Source organism: Pipistrellus hanaki (assembly GCF_964339955.1).
Source record: "Pipistrellus hanaki genome assembly, chromosome: 16".
Lineage (NCBI taxonomy): Eukaryota > Metazoa > Chordata > Mammalia > Chiroptera > Vespertilionidae > Pipistrellus > Pipistrellus hanaki.
In genome coordinates this window covers 30,206,952-30,215,559 of record NC_140518.1, presented here as the reverse complement: position 1 = coordinate 30,215,559, position 8,608 = coordinate 30,206,952, and positions in this window count along the sequence as shown.

Sequence of the window (8,608 nt, the reverse complement as noted above, 5' to 3'; positions counted from 1 at the left end):
AATTTGCAGAAGAAAGCAAGTGACCCACAAACATGAGAAACTACTGAATCTAAGCATCAGTCAAATAAATAGTCAAGTAAAGCATTCTTTTTCCAACAGATTACAAAATTTTTTCTTAACCAGGTAGCCCAGTTGGTTAGAACACCGTCCCTTTAGGCCAAGGTAGTGGGTTTGATCTTTAGTCAAGGCACATCCAAGAAGCAACCAACGAATGCATAAATGAGTGGAACAACAAATCAATGTCCCTCTCTCTCTCTCTCTATCTCTCTCTCCACCCTTCCCCCTTTTTCTCTAAAATCAATAATGGTAATAATAAAAAAGAATTAGTGAGTTGCCTGCAGGTAAGTGTTAGAGCATGGGAGCGCAACCTTTCCCTACCACAAGGACCTGGTTTCAGAGCTGGGCTCCACGACCCGGACAGGGCCCCTCCTTTCCTGGGAGCACCCCACTTCCCCCAGCGGTAGGGTCAGGAGCACCTAGGGCAGGTGGCGTCCACAGCCCACGAAGGGGTGGGGATGACCAAGCACAGAGGGGCTTTGGGGGTCAGGACCCACTTGGCCTTCCGCAGGGGCCAGCAGGCTCTGGGCCGCGGGCAAGAGATGAGGGCTAGGAACCCTTGGTGGCCCATTTGAGGTGTAAGCAAAGGTGCGGCCCAGCAGGCCCCAGCACTCCTGGGAGGATGGTGCGAATCCAGGCCAATGGGGAAATCATGCAGGATGACGACCCCCTGCCCCATGCGCAGTAGCACCCCTCGGCAGAGCTTGCGCAATAGGGGCCATGGTGGCCCCCTGGGGGTCCTGGCCTCTGACGGCAGCACAGCAGCGGGGAGCCAGGCTAGGCGCCGCTCGGTCCCCCTTCAATGACCTCAGCCCGCAGCTGGGGAACTCGGGCTTCCCCCAGGGGCATCTCGGACACCACGCCCTGGAGCCGGTGCCCTCCATCCTGCTGCTCTTCCTGCTCATGATGCTGGGCGTGCATGGACTCCTGCTGGTGGGCCTCCTCTCCCCAGTGTCCCACCGGAGTCAGCCGTGACCTCTGCTGGGGGCAGGCGTGGGGAGAGGGAGCTGCCAGGCCCCGAGGTGAGAGCAGGCACTCGGGGAGGGGAACCTGGTGGAGCCCTGAAGGAGTGCTCAGAGGACAGCTTCCACGTGATGCCACCAGTCCTCCCAGAGTATTGGGTGGACACCTTCATTCCCCTGAGATGTTTTTATTTTTATTTATTTTATTTAAATTTTTTTAAAAATATATATATTTTATTGTTTTTTTACAGAGAGGAAGGGAGAGGGATAGAGAGCTAGAAACATCGACAAGCTGCCTCCTGCACACCCCCTACCGGGGATGTGCCCGCAACCAATGTACATGCCCTTGACTGGAATTTAACCTGGGACCTTTCAGTCCGCAGACTGACGCTCTATCCACTGAGCCAAACTGGTTTCGGCTCCCCTGAGATGTGTTTAGGTAGTATCAGGCCTGCATTAAGCATGACGAGCAAGAACGGGATTCCCTTCCCATTCTCTTGCAACCCTTTTATGCCAGGAGACGGTCCCGGCGTGGTGCCGCTAGGCCCTCAGGCCTCTGGAACCCGGGCGGACGTCCCCTGTAACTGGAGAACAGGCCGCGGGCTTAGGGCGGGTGGGAGAAGTGTTTTAAGGCCCTGTTTTCACTGGCTACCTTCTATTTGTGACAGGTGGGATCGGCATTCCATTTATGGCGGTGGTGTTTTCAGTAAGTTAATCCAGTAAACTTGGAGAGGAAAAAAAAAAGAAGTTTTGGGAGCCTCTTATTTTATCTGTTTCAAATTGAGTGGGAGCAGGGTGAAATGGGCTAATTTTAAAGGGAGAGTATAAATTTGTACACCTTTTCTGGAAACAGTTTGTGGCCAATGAGCTTGGGTTTTTGACTCCTAATATAAAATAATTTAGCTCAGGTGGTGTGGGTCAGTGGTTGAGCATCGACCCGTGCACCAAGAGGTCTCTAATTCCAGTCCATTCAGGGGTCAGGGCACATGGACAATGCACAGCAAGGGGATGCAGGAGGCAGCCTATAGATGCTGATGCTTCTCTCTCATCGATGTTTCTACCTCTCTCGCCCTCCTCCTCCCTCTCTCTAAAATCAGTAGAAATGTTAAAAAAAAAAGAAAAAAAAGAAAAAAAAAAAGAATTTAGACCAGGGACACTGATATAAAGCAAAGGCAGATCGATGGAGGCCTTGCAGAGGGGGAGAACATGAGATAGCTTCCCAGGTACTGAACCCGGAATGAGGACTTAGGGGTTGGGTTAACCAATCAGGGTGGAGGGTGGCTGGCTTTTTCCTTTCTTAGAACACGGAAAACCGGAATATGTCAGCAAAACAAGGTGTCCTGGGCTTGTACAGCACTTATTATGGGGTGCAGGAAGTGACTTGGCTTTAGATCTGAAAAGCAAACTTAAAAGAAGTCAGGGTAGCCCTAGCCAGTTTGGCTCAGTGATAGAGCATGGGCCCGCGGACTGAAGGGTCCCGGGTTCAGTTCTGGCCAAGGGCACGTATGTTGGTTGTAGGCTCTGGCCCTGGTCAGGGTGTGGGGAAGGCAACCAGTCGATGTGTCTCTCTCACGTTGATGTTTTTCTCTTTCTTTTTCCCCTCCCTTCCACTTTCTCTAAAAATACATTAATGGAAAAATATCCTCTGGTGAGGATTAACAACAACAAAAATGAATTAAAAAGGGTGTACAAATTTATACTTTGTACCCTTTAAAATGTCAGGGTAGTGACTGGACCACTGTTTTACAGCTACTTATTGATAACTGCCTTAGTCCCAGCAGGGCATAACTCGATGAGCAATTTGTTCTGGTAGGGCTTGACTCAATGGAGTAATTTTGGGAACCATCTGATTTTATCTGCTTCAAATAGAGTAGTAACCATCCTAATTTTCAATGCAAATCTCTTTGACCAAGCAATCTTCCTTCTATGAAATGTATTTTACAGAAGTAGTCAAATGTCAAAACATGTTATACAGGACATTCATATGACAACATATATAAGTTATGAAGTATCCATATAATGAAATACTATGCAGCCATTAAAAAGAATTACCCAAATGCCCCGCCTGGTATGGTTCAGTGGTTTAGCATTGATCTATGAACCAGGAGGTCACAGATTGATTCCTGGTTGTTTTGTCCAATGTTGTTCCATTGTAATGATAAGAAGAAGAAAAAATACACACACACACACACTAGAGTGCTGCAAACTGGAAGATACTGGGTAAGATTGTGGTCGAGGCCGGGACCGGTTTGGCTCAATGGATAGAGCGTCGGCTTGGGGACTGAAGGGTCCCGGGTTCGATTCCGGTCAAGGGAATGTACCTTGGTTGCGGGCAGATCCCCTGTAGGGGATGTGCAAGAGGCAGCTAATCGATGACTCTCTCTCATTGAAGTTTCTAACTCTCTATCTCTCTCCCTTCCTCTCTGTACAAAATCAATAATATATATATATATATATATATATATATATATATATATATATATATATATAAAAGATTGTTGTCGAGGGTACATGCCCTGCTTGTGAGCTCCATCCCCAGAAGGGGGCGTGCAGGAGGCAGCTGATCTACTATTCTCTCTCATCGTGAATGTTTCTATCTCTCCCTTGCCTTCCTCTCTGAAATCAATAAAAATATATTAAAAACAAAACAAACAAACAAAACCCCAGACCCCCCTTCCTCCTCTACCCCCCTCCCCCCCTGCCCCTTGACCCTCATAAAAGCAGAAACCAGGCCTGTGCACTTTCTCTTTACCTGTGACCTTGCTGCATGGCTCCAGGTGTGCTGTATATTTCCTGGTCCTGTAAATAATAAACCTTTATTTTTTTTCAAAGTTTCTTTATGGTTATTGCTGAGGTGCATCTTGCAATCATAATAAAAGCCAGAAGGGCTGGCCCAGCCAATAACAGAGGTTATTAATAGGCTGAGACCAGCACAAAACAATTTGGCATAATCGCAGGATTACAGGATTGCTCTTGCAGTTAGCTGAGGGGAATGCCCTTACCTGCAACTTGCTTACTAACCACCTAACTCAGGTGGACGGCACCGCCAGGGAAAGGAGCACAGCGTGCTGGCGGGGTCAGTTTCACTTCCATGCATTGCCTCTGTCTGTGTTGCCTATAGTAAAGCCATGGTTTCGCCCTAGCTGGTTTGGCTCAATGCATAGAGCGTTGACCTGTGGACTAAACGGTCCCGGTTCAATTCTGATCAAGGGCACATGCGTAGGTTGTGGGCTTGGCCCACAGTAGGGGGTGTGCAGGAGGCAGCCGATCAATGATTCTCTCCCATCATGGATGTTTCTATCTCTCTCTTCCTCTCCTTTCCTTTCTGAATTCAATAAAAATATAGTTTAGCCCTAACTGGTTTGGCTCAGTGGATAGAGCGTCGGCCTGCGGACTGAAGGGTCCCGGATTCAATTTCGGTCAAGGGCCTGTACCTTGGTTGCACGCATATCCCCAGTAGGGGGTGTGCAGGAGGCAGCTAGTCGATGTTTCTCTCTCATCGATGTTTCTAACTCTCTATCCCTCTCCCTGTCTCTCTATAAAAAAAACAATAAAATATATTTTTAAAATAAAATAAAAAATAAAATCATGGTTTCCATTATAATCTAATGATCTCCCCAGAGCAGCGTAATCGAGGCCATATGTCCTGCCAAAACTGGTTTGGCTCAGTAGATAGAGCGTCAGTCTGCAGACTGAAAGGTCCCAGGTTTGATTCTGGTCAAGGGCATGTACATTGGTTGCAGGCACATCCCCAGTAGGGGGTGTGCAGGAGGCAGCTGGTCGATGTTTCTCTCTCATCGACGTTTCTAGCTCTCTATCCCTCTCCCTTCCTCTCTGTAAAAAATAAACAATATATATATATATATATTTTTTTTTTTTAAAAGGCCATATGTCCTAATGAGAAGAACAGACCACTAGTTATATGACTATTCATGTGGGTAAATGTCATTTCCACGTCAAGGCTAAGGAGAGCTGAGGACCATGGAATGCATGGCCACGCTAGTGTCCCTGCCCAAGCAGAGGCTCTGGGCTAAAGAACCAAAGAAAAGATTCCATCCAGTAGGTGAGGAGAATGGTGACCACTGTACTCAGATGACGTGTCCTAATCAGACAGAGTGAAATAGCTTTGCAACCAGAAGCCAATGGCACCACCCTCTGGCCCAAACTGGTTCAGTGGGTGCAGCCATTTTCCCGGGAAGCCTCCCACAGCCCTACCCTCTACTCCTTGTTTATGGGAGTCCCTCTCTCTTGCAGCTGGGGGGTGTCTGGGCCTGCCCCTGTAAAATGGGGGTGTCCACAGGTCTGAGTTAATGTTGTGAAGTGTTTAATACAGTAACTACCCCCTCCTCCTTCTCTTCCTCTTTTCTTTGTGGATGACGTCTAGCCTGTCTTCTGGGCATGCCTACTCCATGGGGGCGGCAAACGGCAGGCACAGGCGGTGGCCCAAAGGCTGCTGGTATCTGGGGAAGAAATGCTGGCAGACACGTCTGAAGGTGGTGAGAGGTTTTGCTCGGTCAAGGAAGCCCAGGACATGGGATGCGTGTGCTGATACGGAAGTTCCTGCTAGAAGGGCATGTGATGTGTTGACAGGCTGACATATCAACAGGGTATGCCTCTCTCCCCAGTGCAAAGCCCCCCAGAGCCACGAGGGCCAGTCTCAGAGGTCACTGCCACTGTGGTCTGACAGGGAGCATCCTTGTGTCATGCACTTATACTCTTTTCAATCTAAATGACTGGGAACAGAGCCCGCAGGATATAACTGTTCATGCTTTCATAGGACTTGTAATTACATTACTTAAATCAATCCATGGGGGGCAGGGGCGGATTCTGTCGATAATTCTTTTTTTTTTTTTTTTTTTTTTTTTTTTTTTGAAAATATGCTTGCTTAATCTACTGGGTCATTTTCAGGATGCAGAGCTAAATCCCTATCTGCAGGTTGGGGACTTTTTTTTTTTTTTAAAACATATATTTTATTGTTTTTTTACAGAGAGGAAGGGAGAGGGATAGAGAGTTAGAAACATCGATGAAAGAGAAACATTGACCAGCTGTCTCCTGCACACCCCCCACTGGGGATGTGCCCACAACCAAGGTACATGCCCTTGACCGGAATCGAACCCGGGACTCTTGAGTCCGCAGGCCGATGCTCTATCCACTGAGCCAAAGCTGTTTCAGCTGGGGACCTTTTTTTTAAATTTCTTTTTTTTTTCCTTTGTGAATTTTCTTTTATTGGGACATAGGGGGTGGGTAACTTGGTGGTTATACCCCACCAGGGTACTGTCCATTCTAATCCTCCTGGGCTAGCTTTAGCTTTTTCTTTTTTCTTGGAGCTTTAATTTCTTTATTGATTAAGGTATCACATATTTGTCCTAAAACCCCCATTCCAATCCCCCACCCCTCCCCACTCATGCCCCCACTTCCCTATTGTCCTTGACCACTGGTTAGGCTCATATGTGTGCACATAAGTCCTTTGGTTGATCTCTCCCTTTAATCCCCACCCTCCCTCTGAGGTCCAACAGTCTGATCCATGGCTCCTTATCTCCGGGTCTGTTCTTGTTCATCAGTCTATGTTGGCCACCATTCCCCCTTGATGAGTGAGATCATGTCCTACTGGAAATATAAGAATCAAAAATGAGACAAGCAATAATCGTTATGCTGAAAGGCATATGAATCAGTCTGTAGAGAGTTTCTTTCTGGGCCACCAGTTCTTTTGAGACCCAATTTCAATGTCAAACAGTTCCTTATGTGTATATGTCACATGATATTTCAGTTCTGGATGGTGGATGGGGACTTTTTTTAAAATATATTTTTCCTATTTATTTTTAAAATGTTTGTGTGTTTTTTTAATTGATTTCAGAAAGGAATGGAGAGAGTGAGATAGAACCATCAATGATGAGAGAGAATCATTACTGGAGATCGAGCCTGCAACCCGGGCATGTGCCCTTCACCAGTATCAAACCCGGAACCCTTCAGTCCACAGTCCCTTGCTCTATCCATTGAGCCAAATCAGCTATGGCAGGGACTTTTTCTTTAAGACCAGAGAGCACTGTCATACCAGGCATGGCCACCAGGGAGCAAACAAGAGCAGCTCAGGCAGGGTCTAAGAATTTTCATTAGAAGCAGGACCCAAGGGAAGAAGGAAGAAGGGGACAGCTAAGGCTCCTAGTCGCCAGAAAACCTCCTGGGCCCTGGAGATTGACATTGTCTTGCTTCTGAAACCTGTCCCTGGGTGCTAACTGCAGGGTAGTGAGCACTGAGCCCACAAACACTCCTAAGTCCCAGCCTGCCCCTTAGTGGGGTCGGCTCTGAACTGACTGGTGCCATAGTGGCTCAGGGCTGCGCAGGAATCTTCAGGATCACCTGTCACATGCTCTGCTGCTCAGAAGAGAGCCTTGGGTGACTCTGCTGGAGCCTGACCTAAGGTTACCCTTTGCATGCCACACTGACTCTCCCCAGTCCTGGCTTCCTCTATCTCTAGAATTTGTGCAATTTACAACAAAAGGACAGCAGAATGGAGATCAGTGTTTCCCCCTGACTAGCAACCAACTCAGTATTTGATGACAACATCTAGCTCTGCCCTCCCCACTGGCTGCAGCCTTGGAAGAATCGAGGTGTCTCCCTCCTCGCCAAGGGTGGGGGGGGGGGGCGGAGGAAGGGGCATGTGACCCAGCCAGGCCAGCCAGCCTCTGTTTCCTGAGAACCACAATCTTGGGAGTGACAGAATAGGGTTACAGCTGATTTCTCCTGACAGCAATGTCCTGTAAAGTGTGTCTGATGGTTTGATGGTTCCTGCTACCTGGATTTCCAAAGTATCTTGCTCTTTGTCCTAATTGTGACCTGGCTGTTCAGCGCTTTTTTTTTATTATTATTATTACACTTCCTGAGCCTCCAAGCAAATTATTTTTTAAAAGAGGAAGTGGCAATGCTCTTGTTCCTCTTCAGGCCGCAGAAATCTGTCGCCTTTGACCAAAAAGCGGAGGTGGCGGTGTGAGGGCTGCTGCACAGCCAGCGGAGACACGATCCAGGCAGCGCTCCGCCACCTCCGCCTGCCACCCGGAGGCAGCCTGAGCTCAGCGCGTGGCCCCAGCAGTGCCAAGGCCAGGTGGAGCGCCTGCCTCCACAAGCTCATGGCAGATGGGACCTGGCAGGAGGCGGCCGTGTGGGCTATAAGGTCTCGCCCTCTGTCTGAGCTGCCCTGGAAAAACTTCAACATTCCGCCAGCTCTGAGGATGTTGTTCTAGTTGGCAAAGACCGGGTTAAGTTTTTTGTTGTTATTGTTTTTTGTTTTATTTTGTTTTGTTTTGTTTTCTGAACGGGCTGACAGTTGGGGATCAGAAGTGATCTGTGATCTGGAACTCACTGCTGCCGGATGGGGAATTTACCATGTATATTCTTCATACCAAGAGCATCTGTGGACCCCCCCCCCACCTTCAACATCATTGTTACCATGACTGCCAAGATGCTAGTCCTGCTGATGGGCAAAAAAGGTGTCCATGGTGGTAACATTCATCAAGAAATATTATGCAGCCGAAACCTGTTTGGCTCAGTGGATAGAGCGTCGGCCTATGGACTGAAGGGTCCCTGGTTCGATT